The sequence below is a fragment of the Gorilla gorilla genome, chromosome 4 (genome assembly GCF_029281585.2).
Source record: "Gorilla gorilla gorilla isolate KB3781 chromosome 4, NHGRI_mGorGor1-v2.1_pri, whole genome shotgun sequence".
In the NCBI taxonomy this organism is placed as follows: domain Eukaryota; kingdom Metazoa; phylum Chordata; class Mammalia; order Primates; family Hominidae; genus Gorilla; species Gorilla gorilla.
Window position 1 is genome coordinate 175,817,952 of NC_073228.2, and position 13,607 is coordinate 175,831,558.

The 13,607-nt window shown below is 44.1% G+C and overlaps 1 pseudogene; it reads right to left on the reverse strand.

The window, feature by feature from the left end:
• Positions 1-13,148: 13,148 nt before the first annotated feature.
• LOC115934687 (large ribosomal subunit protein P1-like) lies at positions 13,149-13,607 on the reverse strand (annotated as a pseudogene).

Consider the following 13,607-nt stretch of genomic DNA (forward strand, 5'->3'; position numbering starts at 1 on the left):
AGACTCTGAGTCAGAACCACCCATCTAAGCCATTTCTGGATCCCTGACCCACAGAGACCGTATGAGAGAATAATTTTTTTTTTTTTTTTTTTTGAGAGGGAGTTTTGCTCTTATTGTCCAGGCTGGAGTGCAGTGGCATGATCTCGGCTCACTGCAACCTCTGCCTTCCGGGTTCAAGTGATTCTCCTGCCTTAGCCTCCCCAGTAGCTGGGATTACAGGCCCCCACCACCACACCCGGCTATTTTTTGTATTTTTAGTAGAGATGGGGTTTCACCATGTTGGGCATGGCTGGTCTTGAACTCCTGACCTTAGGTGATCCACCTGCGTCAGCCTCCCAAAGTGCTGGGATTATAGATTGAGCCACCTCTCCCGGCTAAATATTCTTATTTTAAACTACTAAGTGTTGAGATAATCTGTTACACAACAATAGATAACTAATAGAGACACCAAAACAAGAGCTACTTCAAAATACTAGACTCAGGGAGACCACTTTTAATGAAGGCATCATAAACCTTTGTGCAGGGCTTTATGTCCGTATTAGTCTGTTTGCATTACTGTAAAGGAATACCTGAGACTTGATATTTTATAAAGAAAAGCGGTTTGGGCCAGGTGCGGTGGCTCACGGCTGTAATCCCAGCACTTTGGGAGGCCAAGGCAGGCAGATCACCTGAGGTTGGGAGTTCGAGACCAGCCTGACCAACATGGAGAAACCCCGTCTCTACTAAAAATACAAAATTAGCCAGGCATGGTGGCGCATGCCTGTAATCTCAGCTACTCGGGAGGCTGAGGCAGATGTTACAGTGAGCCAAGGTTGCACCATTGCACTCCAGTCTGGGCAACAAGAGCGAAACTCCGTCTCAAAAAAGAAAAAAAAAAGAAAGAAAATAGGTTTGGTTGGCTCACGGTTTGCAGGGTATACAAAAAGCATGTTGCTGGCATCTGCTTCTGGTAAGGGCCTCAGGAAACTTACTATCACGGCAGAAGGGGGAACAGGTGCACCACCTCACAAGAGTGGGTGCAAGAGAGCAAGGCGGGTAGGTCCCAGTGAACAACCATATCTCACGTGAACTAGCTGAGCAAGAATTCACTTATCACCAAGGGGCTGATGCTAAACGTTCTTGAGGGATGGGCCCCTATGATCCAGTCACCTCCCACCAGGTCCCACTTCCAGCACTGAGAATCACATTTCAACATGAGATTTGGAGGAGACAGATATCCAAACCACATCAGTGTCTCCCGTTTTTATGAATGCTATTGAAGGTAAAGAGTGACTTTTTTTTTTTCTTTGAGACAGAGTCTTGCTCTGTCACCCAGGCTGGAGTGCAGTGGCATGATGTCAGCTCACTGCAATCTCTGCCTCCCAGGTTCAAGTGATTCTCCTGCCTCGGCCTCCCGAGTAGCTGGGATTACAGGCACAAGCCACCACGCCCAGCCCATTTTGTATTTTTAGTAGAGACAGGGTTTGGCATGTTGGACAGGCTGGTCTCAAATGCCTGACCTCAAGTGATCTGCCTGCCTCGGCCTCCCAAACTGCTGGGATTATAGGCATGAGCCATCATGCCTGGCCAAGAGTGACATTTTTAAATGGTATATTTTAACCTTTGAAGAGTTTTCTGAATTTAGATACATTATAAAGAGGGATGGTGTAGTGAAATTTTGACTTAACTCATTTCCAGCTAATATCCAAGAATGAATTTTCTTGAGGGGGAATATTGTGAAACATAGTATTGGTAAGAAATTTGTCTGGGCACGGTGGCTCACACCTGAATCCCCACACTTTGGGAGGTGGAAGCAGGCGGATCACTTGAGGCCAGGAGTTCAAGACTAGCCTGGCCAATATGATGAAACCCCGTCTGTACCAAAAAAAAAAAACACAAAAATTAACCAGGCATGGTGGCGCATGCCTATAGTCCCAGCTACTTCAGAGGCTGAGGCAGGAGAATCACTTGAACATGGGAGGCAGAGGTTGCAGTGAGCTGAGTTCAGTCCACTGCACTCCAGCCCATGTGACAAAGTGAAACCCTGTCTCAAAAAAAAAAGAAAAGAAATATTAGAGGTGGTAGCACCCTATTTTAACCACGACAAGGCTCCGTACCTTATCCCTCTATGTAGAGAACCCAAAAAAAAGGATAATTATGAAATACATTATTAGCACATTTATTCAACTTTTTCTTACAGAGTCTAATTTCGCTGTTTGTTATTAAGGACTGGCTTTACCAATAATTGATATTAGGTGAGTTAAATCTTTAGTTCCATGACTTTAAGGAAGATATATTTAAAGCGCCTAAAAACATTTCATCAGTTAATTTGTTTGCAAACATGTATTAAAATTAATATTTATATTTTTCCAACCCTTTTTGAGTTTATCAGGTTAAATAAGATACCTCCAAGTTAAAGAGTAGAGACAAGTTATATTAGAATAGAATATGCTGGCCAGGCACAGTGCCTCACGCCTGTAATCCCAGCACTTTGGGAGGCCGAGGCAGGAGGATTGCTTGAGCCCAAGACTACAGGACCAGCCTGGGCAACATGACAAAACCCCGTCTCTACAAAAAAATACAAAATTATCCAGGACTGGTAGTGTGTGCCTGTAGTCCCAGCTACTGGGGAAGCTGAGGTGGGAGGATCACTTGAGCCTGGGAGGTCGAGGCCACAGTGAGCTGAGATCACACCCACCGTACTCCAGCCTGGGCAACAGAACAAGACCCTCTCAAAAAAAGAATATGCTGTGCCACAGTAGCAGATTAACCCTGCATGTCAGTCAAAATTCAGCCAAAGAATTAGAACCAACAAGAGTATATTACGGGATTTTTTTCCAAGGAGTTGACCTTCTATAATTGTAAATCTAGTTAAGCCATCTCTGTAAAGCTATTGTCCTCACAGCCACTGCTGGATCTTAAGAGTCAGTTAGTCAGAGAAGATGGATATGAAGTGGAAGGGAGCAGGCATTGGCACGAATGGAAGCCCATGAGGACAGGGGGACTGAAACTTATGTGAGTGCTTGTCCCCTCTGACCTGGGTGATATGGGTGTCATGCAGAGGCTGGAGCCCATTGTCACAGAGTGAAACACACATATGGCCCAGGAATCAGAGGAACTGAAGGAGGCTCGAAGGGAAGATAGAGCAATTACAGACCAAGCCACTACCTCATACCAAGCAGGGAGTCAGCCGATCACCAGCAATGTATATGGGCCACAGAATGACTAATGCTTCACCTCCACGCTCCAAATCCTGCACGGCAGTCTCTCAGTGGCTTTAAACAGAAACACAGAGGAAAATAATTCAGGGAAATGTAGCTCAGCTTGGGCAAACTGACACTATGTGTCCACTCCCTAGAAACATGGTGGCTTAAAACATCTTTTTCTTGGGAAGTCCAATCTGAGTCCATGAGCCCTCCATGTTATACCATCTAGAATTTATGGTGTCCAGCATTGCTGGGGAAGAGCAGGCATACAGGGGAGGCTCGTCAGTGAGTGACTGCCGAATCTCAGAAGTACATTCTTTCTGCTCATTGTTCATTGGTCGGTTCTTACGCACATGGCCCTAGAAGCTGCAGGGGAGCCTGCACAATGTACTTTTCAAAACTATATACCCAAAAAAAGGGAAATGAAGTAGAATTTGGTAAGCATATAGGGTTGTTTCTACTACACAGGTATACTTAATCGTCATTTAGTAAATATTAGTATAGCCATTTTGGTATGCTCCCCAGAAATTGAGAAAATGAATTTCTCCAGTGACAATATAAAAAAAAAAAAAAAAAACATTGGCTGGGCGCGGTGGTTCATGTCTGTAATCCCAGCACTTTGGGAGGCCGAGGTGGGTGGATTACCTGAGGTCAGGAGTTTGACACCAGCCTAGCCAACATGGTGAAACCCTATCTCTACTAAAAATACAGAAAATTAGCTGGGCGTGATGGTGGGTGCCTGTAATCCCAGCTACTCGGGAGGCTAAGGCAGGAGAATCACTTGAACCTGGGAGACGCAGGTTGCAGTGAGCCAAGACTGCGCCATTGCACTCCAGCCTAGGCAACAAGAGTGAAACTCTGTCTCAAAATAAATAAATAAATAAAAATCCTTCTACTAGTCAAGTGGTTTCCAGTACTTTGCTCCCAACAAAATTGGAGGAGGATTGAATTGCGTTTTATGATAAAAAATAATTTTGCTGAGAGATTACTATGTAATTTTTGACATAATAACTTGGAAAGAATCCAAAAAAGTTGAGTAGCATCGCTATAAGACAACTTTCATTCATATATGAACAAGTCTTCTAAGTATTGATATGGTTTGGATCTGTGTCCTCACCCAAATGTCATGCTCAATTGTAATCCCAAATGTTGGAGGTAGGGCCTGGTGGGAGGTATTGGATCATGGGGGTGGATTCTTCATGAATGGTTTAGCATTAACCCTTCGGTGATAGAGTTTTCCTGAGATCTGGTTAAGTGTGTGGCAGCTCCCCTCTCTCTTCCTCCTGCTCTGGCAATGTAAGACACCTCCTCTCCCTTAGTCTTCTGCCATGACTGTAAGTTTCCTGAGACCTTCCCGGAAGCTGAGCAAATGCCAGCATCATGCTTCCCGTACAGCCTGCAGAACAGATGAGCCCATTAAACCTCTTTTCTTTATAAATTACCCAGTTTCAGGTATTTTTTTATAGCTGTGTGAGAACAGACTAATACAAGTGCTAACATCTATAAAAATAAAACCCAAAAATAAAGTTGATGCAGAATTCCTTCTGTCTCATTCCAGCAACAAGTAATATTTATACACAGATATGTAAACTTTTAAAAACGATTTATTGGCCGGGCGCGGTGGCTTACGCCTGTAATCCCAGCACTTTGGGAGGCTGAGGCAGGCAGATTACCTGAGGTCAGGAGTTTGAGACCAGCCTGGCCAACATGGTGAAACCCCGTCTCTACTAAATATACAAAAATTAGGCAGGTGTGGTGGCGTATGCCTGTAATCCCAGCTACTCACGAGGCTGAGGCAGAAGAATTGCTTGAGCCTGGGAGATGGAGGTTGCAGTGAGCCGAGACTCTGCCACTGCACAGCAGCCTTGGTGACAGAGCGAGACTCTGTCTCAAAAAAAAAAAAAAGAAAAAAGAAGAAAATTATTTATCAATGTAAAAGATGTAGCTCTAATATAATTCTATGTCTATGTTTAATCATTGCCAAAATGTTAATGTTATTGCTTGATGTGTAGTGTTTAATAATGATTATAATAACTTGATCCAGGAGGACTTTTTGGCTAACATTTAGAGGCTATGATCACAGAAAATGAGAATTACAACACAAAAGAAAATTATGGCCAGGCACAGTGGCAGGCGGATTACTTGAGACCAGAAGTTCGAGACCAGCCTGGCCAACATGGCAAAACCCTGTCTCTACTAAAAATGCAAAAATTAGCTGGATGTGGTGGCAGACGCCTGTAGTTCCAGCTACTCCAGAGGTTGAAGCAGGAGAATCGCTTGAACCCAGGAGGCAGAGGTTGCAGTGCATCAAGATCATGCCACCGCACTTCAGCCTAGGTGAAAGAGCAAGACTCTAGCTCAAAAAAAAAAAAAAGTTTCAAACATAAATAATAGGATATTTAAAACCAGGATAAAAATCTTTGGGGAAAATGGAATGGAAATATAAGTTCAGGGACAAAAAAAGAATGGTATAAGATTTCCACCTGGCCGGGCTCAGTGGCTGACGCCTGTAATCCCAGCACTTTGGGAGGCCGAGGTGGGCGGATCACCTGAAGTCAGGAGTTCGAGACCAGCCTGGCCAACAGGTTGAAACCCCGCCTCTACTAAAACTACAAAAAAAAAAAAAAAAGATTTCCACCTATTAGAAAATAACTTTTTATATAATTTTAAAAGGACAATGACATAAAATTGCTATTACATTTAGATTTCATTGTGAAGATAATGGAACAATTTTATTTTTAAATGTCAATACTTATAAATACGCAGAAAGTTATATTATTTTCAATGATTTAAATTTATGCTGAAACATTTTAGATGTCAATTTAAGAAATGAGTAATTACATAATTTTCAAATTTCTTCTGGGGGTACATAAACACAAAAGTTTAAAGATCACTACTCTAGAGCACTGTGGTGACTACAGAAAGGGCCTGGTACCCTAAGGGCGCCAGAATCTCAAGTTTGCCATGTCGAACAAGACTAAACATCTGCCAAGAATTCCTGGTCATAGATGCGAAAGAATTGGACTTGAAAAATATATCCCCTCAGCTGGGTGCAGTGGCTCATGCCTATAACCCCAGCACTTTGGGAGGCCGAGGCGGGTGGATCGCCTGAGGTCAGGAGTTTGAGACCAGCCTGACCAACATGGAGAAACCCCGTCTCTACTAAAAATACAAAAAATTAGCCGGGCGTGGTGGCGCATGCTTGTAATCCCAGCTACTTAGGGGGCTGAGGCAAGAGAATCACCTGAACCCAGGAGGCAGAGGTTGCAGTGAGCCGATCATGCCATTGCACTCCAGCCTGGGCGACAAGAGCAAAACTCCGTCTCAAAAAACAAAAATCTCCCCTCAATACTGACCAAAGACATACCAGTTAAAATAACCATCAGATAGCCAATCTGTTTGTCCCACTCTCTACTCAGGTAGCTCCATGCTACTAAAGGGCTTTTAACAATCTGACTTCAATGCACCTTTCTTGTTTTCTTTATTTGTTTGTTTGTTTTTTGTGTGGGCTTTTTTTTTTTTTCAGACAGAATCTCAACCTGTGGCCCAGGCTGGAGTGAAGTGGCATGATCTCGGCTCACTGCAACTTCAGCCTCCCAGGTTCAATCAATTCTCCTGCTTCAGCCTCCCAAGTAGGTGGGATTACAGGCACACACCACCATGCCCGGCTAATTTTTATGTTTTTAGTAAAGATGGGGTTTCACCACATTGGCCAAGGTGGTCTCAAACTACTGACCTCAGGTGATCCGCCCGCCTCGGCCTCCTAAACTGCTGGGATTCCAGATGTGAGCCACCTCACCCTGCCTCAATATACCTTTCTAATCTCATTTTCTGCTACTTTCTCCCACTTCATGTTCTGGCTCCTCATATTTTTCTAAACAGATCATTGTCCCTCACAGCTCATGCATTCATGCTTGCCCGTCACTCTCTCAGTCAGTGCAGAATTCAGCAATCATGGTGCGAACTCTTTGGGCCAGAGCCTATCCCAAGCCTTTCTAGAGGCTCTAAACAGCATGGAGAACTCCAAGGACAGTCATGCGCTGCATAATAGCATTTCAGTCAACAGTGGACCACCTATACAACAGTGGTCCCATAAGATTATAACGGAACTGAAAAACTCCTATCACCTAGTGACATTATAATGTCATATTGCAATCCATTAGTCACATGTTTGTGGCGATGCTGGTATGAACAGACATACTGCCCTGCCAGTCGCATAAAAGCATTGCACATACAATTTTATATAGTACATAATATTTGATAGTGATAACAAATGACTCTTACTGGTTTATGTATTGAATATATATATGTATATATAAATATATTTTTTTTTTCTTTTCTTTTTAAGGCAGAGTCTTGCTCTGTTGCCCAGGTTGGAGTGCAGTGATAACGATCTTGGCTCACTTCAGCCTCCGCCTCCCAGGTTCAAGCGATTCTCCTGTCTCAGCCTCTCAAGTAGCTGGGATTACAGATGCATGCCACCACACCGGCTAATTTTTGTATTTTTGGTAGAGTCGGGGTTTCACCATGTTGGCCAGGCTGGTCTCGAACCCCTGACCTCAAGTGATCTGCCCAACTTGGCCTCCCAAAGTGCTAGGATTACAGGCGTGAGCCCCTGCACCCAGTCTTTTATCATTATTTTAGACTGTACTACTTATTAACAAAAAAAAGTTAACTGTAAAACAGTCTCAGGCAGGTCCTTCAGGACGTATTCCAGAAGAAGGCATTGTTATCACAGGAGATGACAGCTCCATGCATGTGATTGCTCCTGAAGACCTTCCAGTGGTACAAGATACAGAAATTGGAAAACAGTGATATTGACGATCCTGACCCTATGTGGGCCTCGGCTAATGTGTGTGTTTGTGTTTTACTTTTTAACAAAAAATGTGTGAAAAGTAGAAACAAAGACAAAAAATTTTTTAAATAGAACAAAGCTTAAAGAGTAAGGATATAAAGAAAGAAAAAGGTTTTGTACAGCCATAGCATGTGTTTATTTATTTATTTATTTATTTATTTTTGAGACGGAGTCTTACTCTGTCGCCCAGGCTGGAGTGCAGTGGCACAATCTCGGCTCACTGCAAGCGCCGCCTCCCGGGTTCACGCCATTCTCCTGTCTCAGCCTCCCAAGTAGCTGGGACCACAGGCACCCGCCACCACACCCGACTTTTTGTATTTTTAGTAGAAATGGGGTTTCACCATGTTGGCCAGGATGGTCTCGATCTCTTGACCTCGTGACCCACCTGCCTCAGCCTCCCAAAGTGCTGGGATTACAGGTGTGAGCCAACACACCCGGCCGTGTTTATGTTTTAAGCTAAGTGTTATTACAAAAGCCAAAAAAGATTTTAAAAATTAAAAAGTTTATAAAGCAAAAAAATTTACAGTTAAGGTTCAGTTAATTTATTATTGAGAAAGAAAAATAAATTTAGTGTAGCTTAAGTATACAGTGTTTATAAAGTTTGTGAAAATAAAGTTTTAAAGTTGTTGGATCTTTAAAAATACTTTAAGTCACCGGGTGCAGTGGCTCATGCCTGCAATCCCAGTACTTTGGGAGGCCAAGGTGGGCAGATCACAAAGTCAAGAGATCAAGACCATCCTGGCCAACATGGTGAAACCTCATCTCTACTAAAAATACAAAAATTAGCTGGGTGTGGTGGCACGCACCTGTCGTCCCAGCTACTCGGGAGGCTGAGGCAAGAGAATTGCTTGAACCCAGGAGGCGGAGGTTGCAGTGAGCCTAGATCACACCACTGCATTCCAGCCTGGCGAAAGAGCGAGACTCCGTCTCAAAATATATATATATATTTTTTAAGTCTTGGCCAGGCACGGTGGCTCACATGTGTAATCCTAGCACTTTGAGAGGCCGAAGTGGGCAAATCACTTGTGGTCAGGAGTTCAAGACCAGCCTGGCCAACATATTGAAACCCTGTATCTACTAAAAATACAAAAATTACCTGGGCATGGTGGCACACGCCTGTAATCCCAGCTACTCGGGAGGCTAAGGCAGGAGAGTTGCTGAAACCCGGGAGGCGGAGGGTTGCAGTTAGCCAAAATCACGCCACTGCACTCCAGTTTGGGAGACAGAGCAAGACTCTGTCTGGAAAAAAAAAAAAAAAAAAAAAAAATTTAAGTCTTGAGAGGCATTTGCCAGTGATCTGAGTCATGTAGTATATAGTTACAATTTTTGTTTTTTAGATTATAGATTGACTTTATTGTTCTTGTTTTGTGAATGACTAGGAGAGACTAGAGACCAGAGACCAGATTTTTCTCTTAATTATTGATAGTTATTATAGATTAATTGTCTCTTTTATGGTCTTATATCTAACTTACTTCAGATGGCACAAATGACCCCATGACTGTTAGATCTTCAGTGTAAGATATTCTATATACCTTCCCTTTCCACGCGAAAAAAGTCCACCTTGACTCATCAAATCGTTATAATTATAGTAGTTTACATTAATGTCTTATTGTAGTGTACAGTAATGTATACTACTAGGCCTTCATATTCAGTCACCCCTCACTCATGACTCACCCAGAGCAACTTGCAGTCCTGCAAGCTTCATTCATGGTAAGTGAGCTATGCTGGTGTACCATTTTTTATCTTTTGTATGGTATTTTTACTGTACCTTCTCAATGTTTAGATGTACACATTCTTACCATTGTATTACAATTACCTACTGTATTCAGGACAGTAACATGCTGTACAGGTTTGCAGCCTAGCAGCTATAGGCTGTACCACAGAGGTTTCTAATCTTTCGGCTTCCCTGGGCCACACTGGAAGAAGAATTGTCTTGGGCCACACGTAAAATACACTAACACTAACGATAGCTGATGAGCTTAAAAAAAGAAAGAAAATCACCAGGAAATCTCATAATGCTTTTTAAGTTGATGAATTTGTGTTGGGCAGCTTTCAAAGCCGTCCTGGGCCACATGCGGCCCACGGGCCACGGGTTGGACAAGCTTGCTGTACCACGTCATCTAGGTATGCAGTAGGCAATACCATCTAGTTTTGTGTAAGTGCACTCTATGATGTTCATACAATGATGAAATTCCCAAACGATGTGCATCTCAGAATGTATTCCTGTCATTAAGTGACACATAACTGTATTGAGAAATTTATCCTAAGGAATATCATAAGTATTTCTAAATATCCTATTCTGAAGAAACAAGGTAGTGGAGAGCAGGCAAAGGTATGACGTTGTCTAGAGATTTCTTGATGAACTAGATTCTAGCTGCAAAAACACGGAATTTATATGACTGAAGTTTCAGATATTAAGCCCAATGGATTTTGTTTGTATATTCAGGTATGGCTTTGTGCTGATGTCCTTACTCTGCTTTCCCCCATCTGAATGGGAGAGTCATTTGCCCGCCTTCTGCCTTTTTTCTCTCTACTCCAGGAGCTTTGTAACCAGTAGGGGCTCAGAATGACTGAACTTGGAGCAAAGTATGCGGACAAGGTGTCTTGTCTATGCAGCAGGATGTTAAAATGAGACTCTTTCAATCCTGAGTGTCAGCTGTGGCACCAAAGCTGAAAACAATAGAACTATTTTAAGGCAAAGCCTTAGATCAAGTTGGAAGACCAACAGCCTTCCAAAGAAGGTTGTGGAAACACCAGTTCTGCCAGCTCATCAGCTCATGACCCACTTTGAGAGTGCACAGGAGAGGCTTGGAGACTGATTGCAGAGATGGGAGAGGATTTAGAGAATTCTTCCCAGTGCTGCCCGTGTGTGCTTCAAGGGGCCTCCAGAGAACCATTCAGAGATACTGATATATGTCCCCTAGAGTTTGGGGAACATAAGGACTTGTTCTTCCTTCATGTCTGAAAAAGTAAGTCTGTTAGGCAAAAGGGGCCCAATCCAGACCCTAAGAGAGGGTTCTTGGATCTTGTGCAAGAAAGAATTTGGGTAAGTTCATAAAGTGAAAGCAAGCTTATTAGAGGAGTAAAGAAACAGAAGAATGGCTACTCCATAAACAGAGCAGAGTATGAGGTGCTTGACTAAGTACACTTACAGTTAATTTTTGATTATATGTTAAATAAGGAGTGGATTATTCATGAGTTTTCCAGGAAAGGGACAGGGATTTCCTGGAATCGAGTGTTCCTCCCTTTTTTTTTTTTTTTTTTTTTGAGACGGAGTTTCGCTCTTGTTGCCCAGGCTGGAGTGCAAAGGCATGATCTTGGCTCAGCGCAACCTCTGCCTCCTGGGTTCAAGCAATTCTCCTGCCTCAGCCTCCGGAGTAGCTGGGATTACAGGTGTGTACCACCATACCCGGCTAATTTTGTATTTTTAATAGAGACAGGGTTTCTCCATGTTGGTCAGGCTGGTCTCAACTCTCAACCTCAGGTGATCTGCCCGCCTCAGCCTCCCAAAGTGCTGGGATTACAGGCGTGAGCCACAACGCCCAGCCCCCCCCCACTTTTAGACCATATAGGGTAATTTCTGGGTGTGACCATGGCATTTGTGAACTGTCATGGCACTGGTAGGAGTGTCTTTCAGCATGCTACTGCATTATAATCTGTGTATAATGAGCAGTGAGGATGACTAGAGGTTGCTTTCATCGCTATCTTGGATTTGGCAGGTCTTGGCCAGCTTCATCATTGCATCCTATTGTATCCGCAGGGTCTTTATGACCTGTATCTTGTCCTGCTGACCTCCTGTCTCATCCTGTGACTAAGAATACCTAACCTCCTGGGAATGCAGCCCAGCAGGTCTCATCTTTATTTTAGCCATCCCCTATTCAAGATGGAGTCGTTCTGGTTCGAACACCTCTGACAGTCTGTGAGCCAAAGGCTGAGTGAGAACAGTGTGTGGCATGAGAGGAGAAGGACCTATCCTGGGAAGGCCTGGACTTGCAAGTTTCTGAGGGACAAAGATGCATGTTTTGTGTGGACCAGCTATGGATTCCACAACAAGACCGTCTTGAAATAGTAGAGGACTAAGAGGATCACGTGGAGGGGCAAGGTGATCCAAACAAGTGTTCCCTGAGGCGTCCACTTCAGGAAGCTGGAGATTCAAAGGGGAAGAGCCTTCACTCGACCAGCCAGAGGAGGTGTCTCTTCTCTCCAGGAACAACAGCAACCCCCAAAAGTGTTCCGTAAGAGAAGATCCCAGCATTTGACATGAAACAACTAAAAGATAAAGGTGCCAGATTATAACTGGGCAAGTCAAGACATTTTCTTCCCTGCCTGGGGTTGGGTTCCCCAGAAGCAGACTGTGAGATGAGGATACTGTACAAGGGCTTCAGTGCTCCCAAGAGAAACCCATGGGGTGAGGAAGAAGCCAGAAAGGAAAGGGGAAAGAGCTGAGAAGAGTTGCAGTCTCGGGCAGAATTCCACAAAGGGGAGCTTGAGCCTGATCCTGTGTGGGTGCTCCAGAATGGAAGTTCCTCCCCAGAGTTTGTTCTTGGCCTGAGGCAAGGTTGATCAGTCAATTCCCAGGCAGCTCTGGCCCTCTATGCCTTCAGGCACAGTAGCACCAGTAGGAGGGCAACCTCCAAAGAGAGTAGTCTTTCCAGGCTGGGCATGGTGGCTCACACCTGTAATCCCAGCACTTCGGTAGGCCAAGGTGTGCAGATCACCTGAGGTTAGGAGTTCGAGACCAGCCAACATGGGGAAACCCATCTCTACTAAGATAGAAAAATTAGCTGGGCGTGGTGGCAGGTGCCTGTAATCTCAGCTACTCAGGAGACTGAGGCAGAAGAATCACTTGAACCTGGGAAGCAGGGGTTGCACTGAACCGAGATTATGCCACTGCAAGACTCCGTCTCCAAAAAAAAAAAAAAGAGTAAAGTCTTCCCTTGGTATCTGCGGATTGGTTCCAGGATCCCCACAGATACTAAAACCCTCAGATGCTCAAGTCCCTTATATAAAAGGGCACAGTATGTACATATAACCTATGCACATTCCCCATACACTTTAAATCATCTGTAGATTACCTATACTGTAACACCTAATACAATGTAAATGCTATGTAAAATTGATTGAGACCTGTCTTAGATACTTTTGGGTTCATATTACAAAAGCGATTTCATCAAAAAGACCAAAGCCCGTGTCCTCATCAGACTCCTCAGATTCTCTTGTCTTTGCTTCCACTTACTTCTCAGCAGTGGTGCAGGGGGCAGGACCTCCTACAGGTGCAGTACCACCTCCTAGAGCAGGTCCTCCAGCCCCTGCATTGCAGATGAGGCTCCCGATGTTGACATTGGCCTGGGCCTTTGCCAACAAACCAGGCAAAAAACGTTCCACATTTACGCCAGCTGCTTTACTGAGCGCCTTGGTCTTATGCTCTGTGATGGTCACCTCATCATCATTGTGCAGCATGAGGTCCAGATAGATGATGCAGCTGAGCTTGGAGACAGAGGCCATAATGCCACAAGTGTGGAGTGGGCCCTGCTGGCACATTGCTGGTCACCAGATGAAGTGAGGGC